Source organism: Macaca mulatta, chromosome X, assembly GCF_049350105.2.
Source record: "Macaca mulatta isolate MMU2019108-1 chromosome X, T2T-MMU8v2.0, whole genome shotgun sequence".
Classification (NCBI taxonomy): domain Eukaryota; kingdom Metazoa; phylum Chordata; class Mammalia; order Primates; family Cercopithecidae; genus Macaca; species Macaca mulatta.
In genome coordinates, this window is record NC_133426.1 from 96,203,128 (window position 1) to 96,221,553 (window position 18,426).

Genomic DNA, 18,426 nt, shown 5'->3' on the forward strand with positions numbered 1-18,426 from the left:
AATAGAATGAGTTGGGAAGTGTTCCCTTCTTTTCAATTTTTTTGAATTTGTTTTTTAAATTTTACTTTTTTTTTTTTTTTTTTTTTTGAGACGGAGTCACTCTGTCACCAGGCTGGAGTGCAGTGGTGCGATCTCAGTTCAGTGCAAGCTCTGCCTCCTGGGTTCACGCCATTCTCTTGCCTCTGCCTCCGCAGCAGCTGGGAATGCAGGTGCACGCCTCCACGCCTGGCTAATTTTTTGTATTTTTAGTAGAGACGGGGTTTCACTGTGTTAGCCAGGATGATCTCGATCTCCTGACCTCGTGATCCACCTGTCTCAGCCTCTCAAAGTGCTGGGATTACAGGCATGAGCCACCGCTCCTGGCCTAAAATTTTACTTTTATTTTAAGTTCAGGGGTACAAGTGCAGGAGTGTTACATAGGTAAACCTGTGTCATGGGGGTTTTTGTGCAGATTATTTTATCACCCAGGCAATAAGCATACTACCCAATAGGTAGTTTTTTGATCCTCACCTTCCTCCCACTCTTCACCCTCATGTAGACCCCGATGTCCAAAATATCTAAAAGGAGATGAAAAGTTACCTTCCTTGTGTCCATACATACTCACTGATTAGATTCCACTTACAAGTGAGAACATGCAGTATTCGATTTTTCTGTTCCTGTGTTCGTTTGTTAAAAATAATGGCCTCCAGCTCTATCCATGTTCTTGCAAAAGAAATGATCTTGCTCTTGCTAATGGTTGCATAGTATTCATTGGTATATATGTACCACATTTTCTTTATCCATTCGATCACTGATGGGCATTTAGGTTGAGTCCATGTCTTTGATATTGTGAATGGTGCTGTGACAAACACATGTGAGCATATGTTTGATATTATTTATTATTAAGTTTGGGTAGAATTCTTCATTTAAAGCACTTGGAGCTGAAGATTTGTTTTAGGAAGATCTTTAGTCTATCACACTTATTTAATGTATATGCATCTATTCATTTTATTCATTTTTTTTTGTATGAGCTCAATTTATGTCTTTCAAGGAAGTTGGCTCTTTAATGTTATTTGCCAAATTTTAGGTATAAACCTTCTATTATCTTTTTTTAAATTTTATCTGCAGAATAGATAAAGAAATTACTGTCATTTGTCATTATTTAAATTGGTAATTTGTGTCTTTGTTTTTCTTTGTTTTCCTCCCTGCTATTTTACTGATATCCTCTCTGATATGTATTATTTCCTATATTCTGTTTACTTTGGCTTTAACTTGCTTTTCCTTTTCCATTTTTTAAATTTTATGATATAGTTATATACTATATAACAACATATTGGTCAATTATGGACCACATATGCAACAGTGGTACCAAAATATTATGTATAATGGAGCTAAACATTTTCTATCACCTTGTAATGTCATAACCATCATAACGTTATAGTGAAATTGCTTTAGGTTTTAAAATAAATTTAGTGTAGCCTAAGAGTACAATGTCTATAATGTCTACCATAGTATATAGTGAGGTGCTAAGCCTTCACATTCACTTAACCACTCACTCACTGACTAAGCCAGAGCAACTTTCTGCAAGTTCCATTCAGGGTAAGTGCCCTACAAAGGTGTACCATTTTTCGTCTTTTATACCATATTTTTAGTGTAATGTTTCTATGTTTAGATATGTTTAGCAAAACAAATGCCAGCATTCAGAACTGTCATATGCTGTACAGGTTTGTAGCCTAGAGAAAATGAGCTATGCTGTATATCCTAGGTGTATAGTAGGTTTGTATGAGTATATTCTATGAGGTTTGCACAAGGACAAAATCACTTATATATGTTAGTCTTTCCAATACCATGTAATTCTGTAAGACTTTTCATACTTACACCACTGTCCAGATTCTTCAACAGTTTGACTTTCTGTGCTATAAATGAACATAAATATTTTTTTTCCTTATCACTGTTACCCATAGAGAAATCTGCAGGCCTTTTACATATTCAACAATATCATTACATCACGGAGCAAATAACAAGCAACAAACATAGTAAGTAACACATGTACGTTTGGTCCCATCTGAAGCACAGTGGGGAACTGGCTGTTAGCACATCTGGCCTGTACATACGCAATTTTATGATCATTGGTGGGAATGCTTGAAAAAGATATGTTGCAGCTGAAATGGGCTGGAAAAGTCTTTTCCCTCGGAGATGCTAAATTACCTGTGTGTTATGCATCTGAATTTTTACTGCAACCTGTCACATGAGGTCAGGTGTGAAATTTTCCACTTGTGGCATCATGTCAGTGCCCAATTTCAGATTTTGGAGAATTTTTGGTTTTAGATTTTTAGATTAAGGATGCTCGACATGCAAAAGAAAACATAGGAAAAAACTTCTTCACATTGGTCTTAGCAATGATATTTTGATATGAACTTAAAAGTATAAGCAACAAAAGCAAATGTAAAAAAATGGGGTTGCAAACTTCTGCAAAACCTGGTTAAAACTCCACTGAGTGAGGTGAGGAAACAGCCTATGAAATGAGAGAAAATGTTTACAAACCAAACCTTATCCTTTGGATAAGGAGTCAATATTTAAAATAAATAAGGTATTAAAACCCTTAACAGCAAGAATAAAATACCTGATAAAAAATGGATTAAATATGTGAATATACATTTCTCTAAAGATGACGGGCATATGGTGAGCAGGTATATGAGATGTTGAACAGAATCTCAGGGAAATACAAAGTAAAACCATGATGAGACATCACATCACACTTCGTCGAATGGCTATTCAGAGATACAAAACTTAACAAGTATTGGCAAGGAAGTACAGAAAATATATTTCCTATATACTGTTGTTGGGAATGTAAAATGGTGTATTTGTGTTGGAAAATAGTGTGAAGGTTTCTCAAAAAATTTAAAATAGAACTAACGTATAATGCAGCAAATCCACTTCCATGTATATATCCAAAGAAAATGAAGTCACATGTCAAAAATATATCTGCATTCCAGTTTTTATTGCAGTATTATTTATAATAGTCAAAATATGAAATCAAACTATCCATCAAAGATAGATTGATAAGGAAAATGTGATATATACCTGTGTGTCTGTGTGTATACATATATATACACACACACACATATATATATAAGCATACATATACAAACGCACAATGATATACTATTCAACCTTAAAAATGAAAAAAAAAAATCTTTCATTTACAACAATATGAATACATGTGGAGGACATAATGTCAAGTACAATAAGCCAGGCACAGAAAGACAGATACAGTATGATCTCACTGATATGTGGAATTCAAAAGTATTGAACTCACAGAAGCAGCATAGTGGTTACCAGGGACTGGGGATGGGTTTGGGAGATGATGGCAAAAGGGTACAAAGTTTCAGCAAGAGAGGAGGAATAACTTCTGAAGTTTTATAGTACAGCCTGGTGACTATAGTTAATAATAATATATTTTGTACTTGAAAATCGCTAAAAGGCTAGATTTTAAATGTTCCCAGTATAAAACACAATGAATATGACAGTTTATAGTTACATTAATTAGCTTGATTTAATATTTCACAATGTATGTCTGTCAAAATATCACATCAGACACCATAAATATATACAATATTATTTGTTGAATAGAAAATAAATTTAAATTATGTATTTTAATTCGTGTGTGCAATGTGTCCTAAGGATGCACTCAGACATATATGTATCATATAAGAATGCAATAATAGTTGATCATCGTTGCTTATAGTTATTGAAAGGCAGGAAAAAGGCTAAATATCTCATAATGGGAAGATAATTTTGGCAAATGCATATGGTAAGATACAGTGCACCTGTTTTTAAAAGTGCATAATTTTAAATTTTGTTTTATTCTGAAATGGAAATACATCCAAAATAAGCTTTTAGGCAAAAATAAAAGTTATACAAACAATTGGTAGTACAAATAGTGTGAATTGTATAAAGAGAAACTGTCAGGCCTATTAATTTAAAATGTCTGTGGATCGTAATCATGATGAATGATGCTGGCAATCTTGATACTGTTATAAACACTAGTTTTAATTACTGATGGTGATGTTTTTCAGGAAGATTATAGATAAAATGGTGAATGGATTATCCCATATTCTAAATTCAATAAAAACTATGTACTCCAAATAAAGCATTTTATTATCATATCAATGAATTATAGGTTTATCTGAACTGAAAAATAAATGGACAGTGAGAATTGCTGCTCACAGGTTACCAGAATATGATTCAATCTAATTGAGACACTTTAATGAATGCAATAAAATTTTCAGCTATGACTTTAATTTATCAATTATTCCCAAAATGTACATTTTCCCTAATTATTGGTAGTAAATAAGCCAGATAGCTAGAAATGCTTCTTGGAAAATAAATACATTTAAATTTTCCCAACCTTGAATTTACAAATAATTGAAACAAGATGGCTAATAGTGATTAGCCCTTAGGTATGCATATTTTTTTCTGTAGTCTTAACATTTATATCTTCATATACCTTAAAAAGCTACTTTGATGCATGCGTTAGTCCATTCTCATGCTTCTATAAAGAAATACCCGAGACTGGGTAATTTATAAAGGGAAGAGGTTTAACTGACTCACAGTTCTACATTGCAGGGGAGGCCTCAGGAAACTTATCATCATGGCAGAAGGTAAAATAGAAGCAAGTACCTTCTTCCCAAGGCAGCAGGAGAGAGCACAGTGTTCAGGGAAACCTGCCATTTATAAAACCATCAGATCTCATGAGAACTCACTCACCATCATGAGAACGGCACTGGGAAAACTGCTCCCATGATCCAGTAACCACCTACTAGGTCCCTTCCTTGACAGAAGGGGATTACAATTTGAGATGAGATTTGGGTGGGGACACAGAGCCAAACCGTATAATTATGCCTGTGGCCCCTCCCTAATCTCATGTTATTTTTATATATCAAAACCAATTATGACTTTCCCATAGTCCCCCAAAGTCTTAACTCACTCCAGCATTAACTCAAAAGTCCAAGTCCAAAGTCTCATCTTAGACAAGGAAAGTCTCTTCAACCTAAACACCTGTAAAATCAAAAGCAAGTTAGTTACTTCCAAGATACAATGAGGGTCCAGTCACTGGGTAAATGTTAGCAGTTCAAATGGGAGAAATTGGCCAAAACAAAGCAAAGGGGCTACAGGCCCCATGAAAGTCCAAAACCTGCCCAGGCTGTCCTTAAATTTTAAAGCTCCATAATCTACTTTGACTCCATGTCTTATATCCAGGGCAAGCTGATGCAAGGGGTGGGCTCCCAAGGTTCCAAAGGCCCTGGGCAGCTCTGCTTCTGTGGCTCTGCAGGGTTCAGCCCCTGCAGCTGGTTTCATAGGCTGGCATTGAGTACCTGTGGTTTTTCCAGGGGCACAGTGCAAGCTGTCAGTGGATCTACATTTCTGGGGTCTGGAGGACAGTGGCCCTCTTCTCACAGCTCCACTAGGCAGTGCCCCAGTGGGAATTCTGTGTGGGGACTCCAACCCCACATTTCTTTTCTGCACTGCCCTAGCAGAGTTTCTCCCTGATGGCTCTCTCCCTGAAGCAGACTTCTGCCTGGACATCCAGGCATTTCCATACATCCTCTGAAATCTAGGCAGAGGTTCCCAAAGCTCAACTCTTTGCTTCTGTGCACCCACAGGCACAATACCCCATAGAAGCTGCCAATGCTTGGGGCTTGCACCTTCTGAAGCAATGGCCTGAGCTGCATGTGGGCCCCTTTTAGCCACAGCTAAAGCTGGAGCAGCTCGGATGCAGGGCAGTCCTGAGGCTGCACAGAGCAGCTGGGCCCTGGGTCAGCCTCAGAAAACTATTTTTCCCTCCTAAGCCTTTGGGTCTGTAATGGGAGGGGCTGCCATGAAGGTCTCTGACATGCCCTCGAGACATTTTTCCCATTGTCTTGGCTATTAACATTTGGCTCCTTGTTACTTATACAAATATCTGCAGCTGGATTGAATTCCTCCCCAGAAAATGGGTTTTTCTTTTCTACCACATGATCAGGCTGCAAATTTTCCAAACTTTCACAGTCTGCTTACTCTTTAAACATAAGTTCCAATTTCAAACCATCTCTTCATGAGCATATATAACTAAACATTTTCAGAATCATCCGAGTCACCTCTTGAAAGTTCTGCTGCTTAGAAATTTATTCTGGAAGATACCCTAAATTATCTCTCTCAAGTTCAAAGTTCCACAGATCTCTAGGCCAGGGCCAAAATGCCTTCAGTCTCTCTGCTGAAGGACAGCAAAACTGACTTTTGCTCCAGTTCCCAACAAGTTTCTTATTTCCATCTGAGACCACATTAGCCTGGACTTCATTGTCCATATCACTGTCAGCATTTGGGTCAAAACCATTCAACAAGTCTCTAGCAAGTTCCAAACTTTCCCACATCTCCCTTTCTTCTTCTGAGCCCTCCAAACTGTGCCAACCTCTACCTGTTACCCAGTTTCAAAGTTACTTCCATATTTTCAGGTTATCTTTATAGCAGTGCCCTACTCCAAGTACCAGAGAAATACTAGAGACTAGATAATTTATAAAAGAAAGGGGCTTAATTGATTCACAGTTCCACATGACTGGAGGGGCCTCAGGGAACTTACAATAATGGCAGAAGGTGAAGGAGAAGCAAGTACCTTCTTCCCAAAGTGGCAGGAGAGCGAGAGAGTGCAGGGAAAATTGCCATTTATAAAACCATTGAATCTCATGAAAACTCACTCACTATCATGAGAACAGCATGAGGGAAACTGCCCACACGATCCAATCACCTCCCACGAGGTGTCTCCCTCAACACATGCAGATTACAATTTGAGATGAGATTTGGGTGGGGACATACAACCAAACCATATCAATGCATCATTATATATGACAATGTTGACTTTTAAAATGATAGAAATTCAACATTATCTCAACTATTGTGTTAGAATGCTATCCGCGGGGTATTTTTAAATGACAATTTAAAATAGAACTAGATAAAAAGTAAAACTTCAACAAAACAAGCAAATAATAAAACAAACAAAACCCAGCTCTAGCCAAATACATTTCTTCATTTTTTAATCTGTAGTATTTTTCTGATTTTTATGCAAGAAATACGAATGCTTTCATGTATTGACAGAAAAATATATCTCAGAATAATTTAAGATAGAATAGAACAAATTAAAAATTATTTTGGCTAAATTTAATACTCAAGTCATTTTAATATAATGGCTTGTGGGGAAAAAACGTGTAATGGCATTTTACAGTTTATCACATTATCTAGACTTTTATGTTGTTTAATTGATTCAAAAAAATTGCAGAAATAACTTCTTTACATTATGTTGTAGTTTATTGAGGCCAGAAATATATAACATAACAAATTTGAAAAGTATATAATTAAAGTGAACAGATGGCCCTTTCCAGCAAAAACAACTGGAAATGCAAATCAACTGAAATTTGGGAATAATTGTAGCAGATGGTATAGCCTTTGTACCACTTAGATAATGGCTGCATTCAGTCTTCCTATTGAGGTTAGTTTAACATGTTGTTTTTCATATATGCATTTAAATGGAAATACAAAAGAAGAGCAAAATGTACTTTTGTATCACATTAGTAAATAAGGCATTAACCTGTGAAAGTTTCTAGCTGTCCTTGTCTCACATCTAATGTGCAGAGTGAATAAGCTGCCCAGTGTCATAAAATTAGGCCTCTTTTAAATGAATCTTACACTTGAAAGACAATACAATTGTGTGAGGTCATTCCCAGGAATATGAATGGAGCAAAAATGTGCTGAAGCAATTATTAATATATACTCAATTCTCATATTAAAAATGAATGTCTTCTGGTACTTTATCAAAGTAGTATTTTATTTAAAAATTTACTGAGAAAGAATCTAACATCATCTGTAACATCATATATTATTGAATAATTTCTTCTTGCATTTTCATGCTAATGTCAATTCATACACCTGAAAATGAAGTCCAATATAATATTAAAGATAAAAAAGGTTAAACAAACTTTTGCTGTTCAGCAACAGAAAAGCAACTTTGAGATTTGAAGCGCATGAGGATACAATGCCATTAATTCATTTAACAAATATTTGAAAATTTAAATCAGGTTTGTGTAACCAGTCTTATGCAAGAACTAGAGAAGTGATATATGTGTGATTAAAAAAAAAGCTAGATTTGAAAAGGAAAGTTAAAAAAGAAAAACTTTTTAAGGACACACCACCACCCATTGCTCTTATATTACCATTAAAAATTGTAGCTGAAAGGCAACCCTAATGATTGCCTATAGTTGCTGCTGGCCAATATAGCCAGATACATTCTGCATTCTGAGAAACAAAATAACATAAAGCCAGTTCTTTTATTATAAACAATAGATTCTGACATTAGGTTACAAGTTCAAATTACAGGTCAGCAAGTATGACCATATTTGTTCGGAAGAGAGCTAGAAATAATGTTTAAAATGATAAAGCATTCGGTAAAGAGTTTTGAGCAGTAGTCATTGACCTCTAATAAAAGGTGTTCACAATTCGCAATTGTACGTAAGTGTAAAGTTAATAGTCCAGTGAAAAATCAAAACATTCTTAGAAAAAAATAAAATTTATTTAACCATTTTTATTTATTATAAAAGATAATGTCAAACAGTTACTAACTCATACTGATTTTCATATGTAAGAAAATTGGTGAGAATATTTAGTGGTTAATTTTTACATCTATGGAATAATAAATGGGTAGAAATGAGCTAAAGGAAGTGTGTTTTCAGACTACAGAAGTGCCATGGACTTAATGACCCTAAATAAGAGAGGGGAGTTGGTGGATAAACAGCTTTGGTAGTATGATTATGAGGCGTGTTCAACATTGTTTCTCAGTGTGTCTTTAGAAGAATTGAGAGTCTCAGATTTTTAACACGCTATTTATCCTACTCTTTGTAAACTTTCTGCCTCCTAAACCTCAAATCCCCATTTATTCAGCGTGTCTTTTTGGATCACCTGGTCTGAAACTACTTACAAACAAATTATTTTCTGAGATACTTTGAGGAGAGCCAAAACAAATAAACCTCTTTAGAAATAATTTCCAAAGGTCACTTCTGCTTATGGCAGAGCGAACCACATTCCCCAAAAATAAATTGAAACAAAAAGTTGGCCACAGTTATCATCACAAGAGCATTGATTGCCTCTACCTTTATAAAGCATCACTTCTTTTTATTGTCTTATTTCTCCTATATCCCACTGTGTCTCCTTTGTATCCTCTTCTTCTTAACCTAATTGATATCTTCACCTTTTTATTTCAACATTAGTCTCGAGATCTCTGGTCCTGCTTCCCTGGGCTCTGAAGAGTTTATGAAAATGTTCCATTGCCTGGAGGACTTAGTATAATGTAAGACGTTATGAAGTTTAGTATTTCATAAATTGCTGGATGATTATTTTCAGTATATATTCTATGAAAATTTTATAATAAGGATTATGTAAAAATCATCTGCTGTGGCTAAGTTTTGTTAACTGCCAAGATAGAAAATGGTAAACTTATCGATAGCAACATTTCTAAGAATTGTTAATAATATAATTTGAATTATAAAACCTTAAAATAAGCATAGAGTTGGCAGTGTTTAACAATTATGCTTTACCTTTGTGTACCATTTCTTTAGTGTAAAACTAAAATGATCTGGAAAAGCACAAATAAAAAGGCATTCTAATGGGAAACATCTATCTATCTATCTATCTATCTATCTATCTATCTATCTATCAATCATCTATCTATCATTGATCTAAATGCATGCTATGGTTTGAATGCATACCCCAAATGTCGTGTGTTGCAAACTTAATCCCCATTATAACAGTATTTAGAAGTTGGGCCTTTAAGAGGTAAGTTATGAGGGATCTGCTCTTATAAATGGACTAATGCTGCTATCTTAGAAGTGGGTTAGTTATCACAGGAGTGGGTTCCTAGTGAAAGGATAAATTTATTTCTGTCTTGCACATTCAGTTCTTCATTCTATCTTCCTCCATGGGATAACCCTCACTGGATTGCAGCCCATGCCTTTGGAATTTCTGGTCTCCAAAACCATGGGCCAAATAAACTTCTGTTTTTTACAGATCACTGGGGTTTGTGAGATTCTAATATAGAAGCAGAAAATGGACTAAGACAGAGAATTGGTACCAAGAAGTGGGGCTGTTGCTACATCAAATACCTGAAAAAGTGGAAGTGGCTTTGAAGCTGGGTAATGGGTAGAGGTTGAAAGTATTTTGAGGAGCAGGCTAGGAAAAGCTTGTATTGCAATGAACAGAGTATTAAGGATGATTCTGGGGAGGGCTCACAAGAGAACCTCAGAACTAGTGAAAGCCGAAATCTACTTCGGAATTACTTGAGTGGTTGTGACCAGAATGTAAGTAGAAATATAGATGGTAAAGGCAATTCTTATCATGTCTCAAACGTAAATGAGGAACAAGGTATTGGAAATTAGAATAAAGGTCCTCTTTGTTATTCAGTAGAAATGACCTTGCTGAATTGTGTCCATGCCTGAGAACTTTCTGAAAGGCAGACCTTAAGATTGATGAACTAGGGTATCTGGCAGGAGAAATATCTCAACAGCAACAATTTAGGCTGCTTCATGGCTACTTTTAATCATATACAGTGAGATCTAAAAAAATGAATTAAAAATAAAATTTATAATTAAAAGGGAAACCAAATGAAAATACTTGGAAATTTTGCAGCTTGCCAATTCAAATAATGAGTAAACTTATTCAGGAGTGAATAGTAAGTGCGCAGCCAAGCAACCATTTGCTAAAGAGATTATAAGTAGAAAGGAGCCATGTAGTATTTATCAAGACAATGGGAGAAAGATCCCAGAAGCATTTCAAATATCTTCAAAATTGTCCTTCCCAGCACAGACCCAGAGCTCTAGGAGAGACGAATGGTTTGGGAGGACTGCCAGGACATTGAAGGCCTGGGGCCCCTTCCCTGAACTCACTACCCGGATCTTCCTCAGGTCTCTGATCCCTGCATGCCACTGAGTACTCTTCAACTTCTCTACCTGCAGCTCAAGAGAGCACTGGGGCCACTCTGGCTGCTGCTTTGGAAGATACAGGCTTTAATCATTGATAGCATCCATATTGCATTAAGTCTGCAGGCTTGCAGAACGTAAGAGCTGTGGGGATATAGTTACCTCCATCTAGAATTTAAAGGATGTACAGGATAGCCAGAGGTTCAGGACAGAATCCTGCTTCAGCAGTGGAGTCACCAGTCTCTACCAGGACATTACCTAATGAAGCAGTGGAAGTGGGGCTACTCCCACGACCACTGTAAGGTCACCAGCGTGCAACCCTATCCTGGAAAAGCTGCAAGCATGAGACTCCAACTTGAAAGAGATGAAGCATAGGCTGAGCCCAGCAGAGCAAAGGAGGCAGGGCTGCCTGAAGTCTTGGGAGCCCAACCTCTACTCCAGTGTATCTAGAAAGCAGAACATGTAGTCCACAGAAATTATTCTCCAGCTTTAAGACTTAATGTTATTTCTTCTGTTTGGTTTTAGAATTACGTGGTACCAGTTACCCATTTTTCTTATATATTCCCCACCTTTATATAAGGAATGTCTGTTTTATTCCTGTTTCAACATTGTATTTTGAAAATGAATAACTAGTTTTGATTTCACAGGTTCACAGGTGGAAGATTTTGGCTTGGGATGAATCATGTTTTGAGTATCACCCATTTCTAATTTAGATAAGACTCTTAACTTTTGACTTTTGAATTAACAGTAGAATGAGTCAAACTTTTGGAATTATTGATATGAAACACATTTATTTTGTAATGTGAGAAGAATGAAAATTTTGGATGACAGGGGTGGAATGCTATGGTTTCAATGTGGCCCTCAAATTTTATGTGTTGGAAATTTCATCCTCATTGTAATGGTATTAAGAGGTTGAGCCTTTAATAAGTGATTAGATTATGAGGGTTCTGCTCTCATGAATGGATTAATGCTGTTATCATGGGAATGGACTCCTAATAAAAAGATAAGTTTGCCCCATTTTTTTCCATTATCTCACATGATCACTTCTGCCTTCCATCTTTGACAAGATGACCTCTCACCAGATGCCAGCATTATACTCTTGGACTTCCAGTCTCCAATATCTTGAGCTATATATACAGCTGGAAGCACCCAAGCTCTCTCTATACATAGCTCCATCTGGAGGCTGGAATATACATATACAGATAGATATGAATATACATCTCTCTATATATTTTATATATGAATATATATTAAACTTCAGCATATGACTTCAAGTTTGAACTATGTGTCAGAATTATTCTGACTCCCCCTTGAGCTTTGAATAAATAAATATTATATATATATTCTCTATATATATAAATATATATATATAAAACCTTTCTCAATTCTCCACATTAAAAAAATAAAAGTTTAACTGTGATGAATATATTGTAAACACATTTTAAGTGCATATCTTCATCCTACAATGGAAAATGACTTCTGAAATAAACTAACTTTGTATCCCAAATTTTGTTGAAATGTACCCAATGTGTGGAGATTTTCCAAGTAATTCAATGGAGATTAAGCAGTTTTTCTTTGTGAGACTGTTACTAGACAACTACAACAATAATGATTTTTCCATTTTTAGTTGGTTAAACTATTGGTAACATAAGGTCAAGCTCTGACATCACTCTTTTTTATCAATGATTTACAACCAAGTCAGGAAGTTTTGTTGTGTGGACATTTCTTTCACACTGTGTAGCTGCTATGTTTGATAGGGCTGCCTGTGAAGTGCCAGATTTTTATTAGGGGACATCCTAAATATTTGTTCATTAAATTTTGTAGATAGAAAGTACTTTTATCACATATACCATTTTAACTTACCTTTTAGAAAACCTGACATTTTGGCAAATACATGAGGCAATAAAATGAAACTTTCAATGTTACTCTTTACCTGAGAACCCTTCCATTCTTCCCCTCTGGGCTCAAGTGATTAGAAAATGACATTGCAAATTGTGCTTTTGTTCATATTTTGGAACTCTGAGTATTACTGTAATGGTTGACATATCTATATGGGAAAATATGTGTCCTTTTATAAGTTTAACTTTCAAACTTGACAATTTATCTTTAATGAAATTATTAAAATGTGTGTTATGAAGAACTAGAGAAATTGATGAACAAGTATTCTCCTTTGAGCTTAAAGAGCACAGTTTAGTTGAAAACATAGACAATAAAATGTATAAGTACAATCAAGAGTGGTAAACCAATATAGGATAAAGGTGAGCAAAGAATGTGGAAGACAAAACAATAGAACTGAAACAAAATGGAACTACACTTCTGTGAAAAAACATGAAAAAGTCACACTAAGGTGAATTTGTATATGGATGTCTAGAAGATGGGTGAGCTGAAAAACTTTGAAAAGTGGAACATTAAAGTCTGAACTATGGGGTGCAAGATATTTTGAAAAATATGTGTGCATTTTATTTTAAAAGGGGGATAATTAATATGACTGTAATAGCAGTGTAACTTTTTTTGTACCATTATTCAGACTAAAAAACAGAAAGCTAGATTCTGATGGCATGATTACATAATAGGAGTATGGTAGGTGTCATAATTTCTCATAAGAAGCCTCTTTCTTTTCCTATAAAAGGAAAACACTCAAACATTGATAGATGCTTTGGAAGGAGCAGAGAGAGAAAGAGAATGATTTCATGTCATGAAAAGCAATATGCTATAGTGGGCAATTTTTTCTTTACCCTAAAAAATTTGAGTGTACATACATCCTATAGTTATTTCAGGAGTTAGAAACAGTCTCGTTAAAGCAATGATCTTATTCAAAATAGGAACAGTAAAGAAGGATATTAAATGCCACCATAAAAGGCTCATAATCAGTTAAAATTCCTTTTCTCCTAGCAAATATGTTGAAAGAAACACCTTGAAATCTCAAAGCACAGAGTATTCGTCAGTGTTCTTCAGAGAAACAGAACTAATAGAGAGGGATTTGTTATAAGGTACTATCTCACACAATTATAGAGGCTGAGAAATCTTGTGATATGCTGTTTGCAAGCTGTAGACACAGGAAAGCCAATGGCATAGCTCAAAGGCCTGAGAGCTGGAGGGTCAATGATGTAGATTCCAGGCTAATCTGAAGGCTTAGGAACCAGTAGCGCTGAAGGTGGCAGATTGATGTCGTAGCTCAAGCAGTCTGGCAGAGGGAAGGATAATCCAAGCTTCCTCCATTTTTTTTTTGTTCTATTCAGGTGCTCAATGGATTGGATGATGCCCACACATATTTGGAAGGGCCGTGTATTTCATTTAGTTCATCAATTCAAATGCTAATCACTTTACAGAAACACTATTATAGACAAACACGAAAAAAGTTTTTAACCACGTATCTGAACATTCATGGCCATGTCAAGTTGACACATAAAATTAACTATTAGAAGTCTACCCTTTGTCAACTTGATATCCATATCCATCTCAAACCATATTTAATCTTCAAATAAAGACAATAACAATATCATAATTCTGCCTAACATAGTGCAATTATTCTGAATATATTGAAAAATGCACTAACTTCTTCCCCAGAAGAAGAGGTAAAATATTTGAGTGATGTTTACTTTTCCTGATATTCCTTAGCTTAAATGTTATGATGTAAAATGAACAACACTTAGAAACTTTTACATAAAGTATATTCATCTTATGTTACATGATAAGACAAAAGAGAGGGATGAAAACACATATATTTGCTGTGTATATGCACATGAACATACACACACACAAATGCATTCTTAAAAACCTAAGAAAATACTCATGACAATTAAAACCCTCAATTCTCGGTGTCCGGCGCCAGCTACGCCGCTGCCGCTGTCACTATGGCCTATTACAAAGCCGCCGACTCGAAGCGTGAGCAGTTCCAGAGGTACTTGGAGAAGTTGAGGGTGCTGGACACGCTGACCAAGGTGTTGGTAGCCTTATATAAAGAACCAGAGAAACCTAACAGTGCTTTGGATTTTTTAAAGCATCGCTTAGGAGCTGCTACCCCAGAGAATCCAGAAAGAGCTGCTTCGCCTAGAACTGACCAAAATGAAAGAGAAATCTGAAGCTACTGTAGAAGTAAATAAAAAACTGAAAGCAAAGCTTGCTCAGTATGAACCACCTCAGGAGAAGAAGCGTGCGGAATAGTATTCTTCTCAGTTGAAAAGACAATGAAAAATGGTTTTGTATTACTTGAATAGTTTGTATAGTATATAATCTTTTCTGAACAGATGCTATAGAACTGATGGAGAACATATAAAGCCTTCTGGAAAACCTTGCCCCACCCCTGCAAAGTCTTCATACCCAGCTGGTACTGTAACTGTGTCTTCAAAAGGACACTTATCTATTTTATCAAGCTAGCTGCTTCAGGATGGTGAATAACATGGGCCTATTGTCACTGTTCGTTTTCTATGAAGTGAGTTTTTTTTTTTCCTCTTCTTTTTATTATTATTATTATACTTTAAGTTCTAGGGTACATGTGCATAACGTGCAGGTTTGTTACATATGTATACTTGTGCCATGTTGGTGTGCTGCACCCATCAACTCGTCAGCACCCATCAACTCGTCATTTACATCAGGTATAACTCCCAATCACGCTACCTGACTTCAAACTATACTACAAGGCTACAGTAACCAAAACAGCATGGTACTGGTACCAAAACAGAGATATAGACCAATGGAACAGAACAGAGACCTCAGGAAGTGAGTTTCTTTATAAGAGGCAATGCTGTGTGGAATGTTATAATGGTGGATCAAACATTCTATAAGCCCACAGATGGTAGTTTAGACAAAAGCATTGCACGCAGGAAAGGCAAATTATAAACTGTAGTAAATGCCTACTCCAATATGAACAAAATATTTCCCTTTCCATGACTGAGGCGGCCTAATGTAATCGACATGTTACTAGGTACCATTGGCTGATCACTCTGGGAAATGGAGGTATATTGAGAACTCAGTGTTGATCTCTGCTGCTGAAATATTGAGTCCCGATAGGGAAGGTTTAGAGAAATATTAACAACATAAATTATAGTGTATCAGGGTCCTTCCTGGAGAAGATATAACCTTTTAATTCTATAAGGGATTCTGGGTGTGTAAACTGGCCCAGTTCTGGAAACCGATTGAGGGGCTGTGATTCTACACTTTAATGATTCAAGTTAGACTTTTGTTCAATTAACCTACAACTTTCCTTCTTATATAAATCAGGTGAGAAGATAGTAGGCTTCCTTTCTATTTCACTTTTCAAATATCGTGATTGACTAGCCAATGACATAGGTGTACATCAGTCAGACTATTCTGATTGCTGCTTTTACTTTGCTGTCCATTAGGGTAACCATGACAACCCTGCCTTTGGTGGTTGATTGCCAACACTTCACCCTTGTGCCTCTGGAATACATATACTCCCATTGCATTTAGTTTTTCTAATTGAATGGCTGTAGTTCCCATTGTAAGATCTATCCCGCAAAGAAAAGCAATCACAGAGCTCTTCACAGATAGTGGAGTTTCCCCAAAAATTTATTTCTCAAAGTAGTGGTGAAAGGTATAACTTCTGGGCTATCCCGGTGTGGGTGAGTAAGTACTAAATGAAAAATCCACTCTAACATTCAATTTTCTCTAAGCCTCTTAATCCCCTTTTCTACATTATACCAAAGGAGGCCAGGCGTTTCCAGTTCACTCAAAATGGGTAATATTTTGGTCCCTGTCTCAGCCACTCATTAAAAAAAAAAACCTGCTAGAGTAATTTTTAACTCCCTGAACTGCAACATTAAATGCAGAAGCTCTGTTAAGTGAGCCTATGTTAATAAATTTGGCTTAATCCAATTTTATGTCAGTTCCACCATTATCCCATAACCTCCATATTTATTTCCACACATATTCCCCGATTTATGTCTGTATTAATTAGAAATGTCAAGTAGTTTCTGGAAGTGCAGCACACCTCCTCATTGGTCACACTTTGTACCTCATCATCAGTGGCCTGGTGGTACCTGAGTCCAGTTACAGGCCTATGAGTAAATAAGGGTAAAATAGATGAATCATGAAGGGAATCAGCATTGTCTGGTGTGGCAATTGTCTCAGGGGAGGTAATTACTGTTTTTTTTTTTTTCAAGTAATGCAGAGTTAATCCACTCATCCAGGGGTGGAAAGGCTGATACCACTGGGGGTGTGGATGATGTTGCCACTTGCAGAGGAGAGGTGGCTTTCATTAAGCATGGAGATACCGCTTCTGCTTGGAGTAGGGAGGCCGCTGATGCTGCGGTTGGGAAGAACTGTTGCACTGACAAAACTGTCATCAGAATTTAGAAGCTCAATTTTCCCAGTATAATCACTCATTCCACGTGTCCCCATTCCAACTTACAAGATGTCATTTTTTCCCCAATCAAACTTTTTTCCCTGCTTTTACACTAGACACCCTGAGAAGCTGGTCGGGAGTTCAACTTGAATTGTAATTCAGACAATTGTAGGATGCGATTCTGAGTTTGATTTTCAGCAACAACAGCTCTGTGGCTATAGAAGATAAAAGTTTCTTTCAAGACACACATAGAAACTTTCAAGTCATTTATGCAGCACTTGAGGTGGCATATATAAATATAGATATGATTAATATACATAATATGTTTATGTATATTTCAGGGATTTGATATATGTGATATATATTAGTATATCATATATGTGATATATTAAATATAAATATATATTCAAATGCCTGATATATATATATTTAATATATATCATTTTATATATATACATATGGATATATATTATATATAAATATATACCTATATGCATATATAAATATATGCTTATAAACATATACATATATAGTACATATATATACCTATAAACATATATAATATATAAATATATACATAAATATATTTAACCACATTAAACCAGTGACATTTGAGCAACTAACCGACTTTATCATATTTCTCACTTTTCTATAAATGTTCAAAAGTATTATAAACATAGTTATCAAACTTCTTGTTTCTTATAAGTGGTCAATCAAGAGTATCCAATACAAATATTTTGTATGTCTTACCAATTCATGCTGTGGACTATCAGTGCTCTCTGTACTACTGGAAATAGGGTCAATGGAATATCTAAATTATATCAGATTGGGAAGCCAGTTCCAGAAACTCTAGATCCAATACAGAAATGCATGTTTAGATTTTTTTTTTTTCCTCTAGAATACTCCCAGTATTTTTCAGGGTTTTCCAGAAAAATTGAATCTGTAGCATAGCTGGCTAGCTAGATAGGTAAATTAGATTTGTTATAAGACATTGTTTCACATAATTATGGAGGATGAAAATTCTCATGCTATGTCCTCTGCATGCCAGAGACTCAGAGAAGCCTGTCTAGTTAAAAGGCCTTAGAGTTTAAGGACTGATGGTTTAGGTCTTAGTCTAAAGTGTGAAGGCTTGAGAACCAGTAGTTC

At 35.9% G+C, this 18,426-nt stretch overlaps 1 pseudogene; it reads left to right on the forward strand.

The window, feature by feature from the left end:
* The first annotated feature begins 14,795 nt into the window (after positions 1 to 14,795).
* On the forward strand, positions 14,796 to 15,220 carry LOC695922 (c-Myc-binding protein pseudogene; annotated as a pseudogene).
* The last annotated feature ends 3,206 nt before the right edge of the window (positions 15,221 to 18,426 follow it).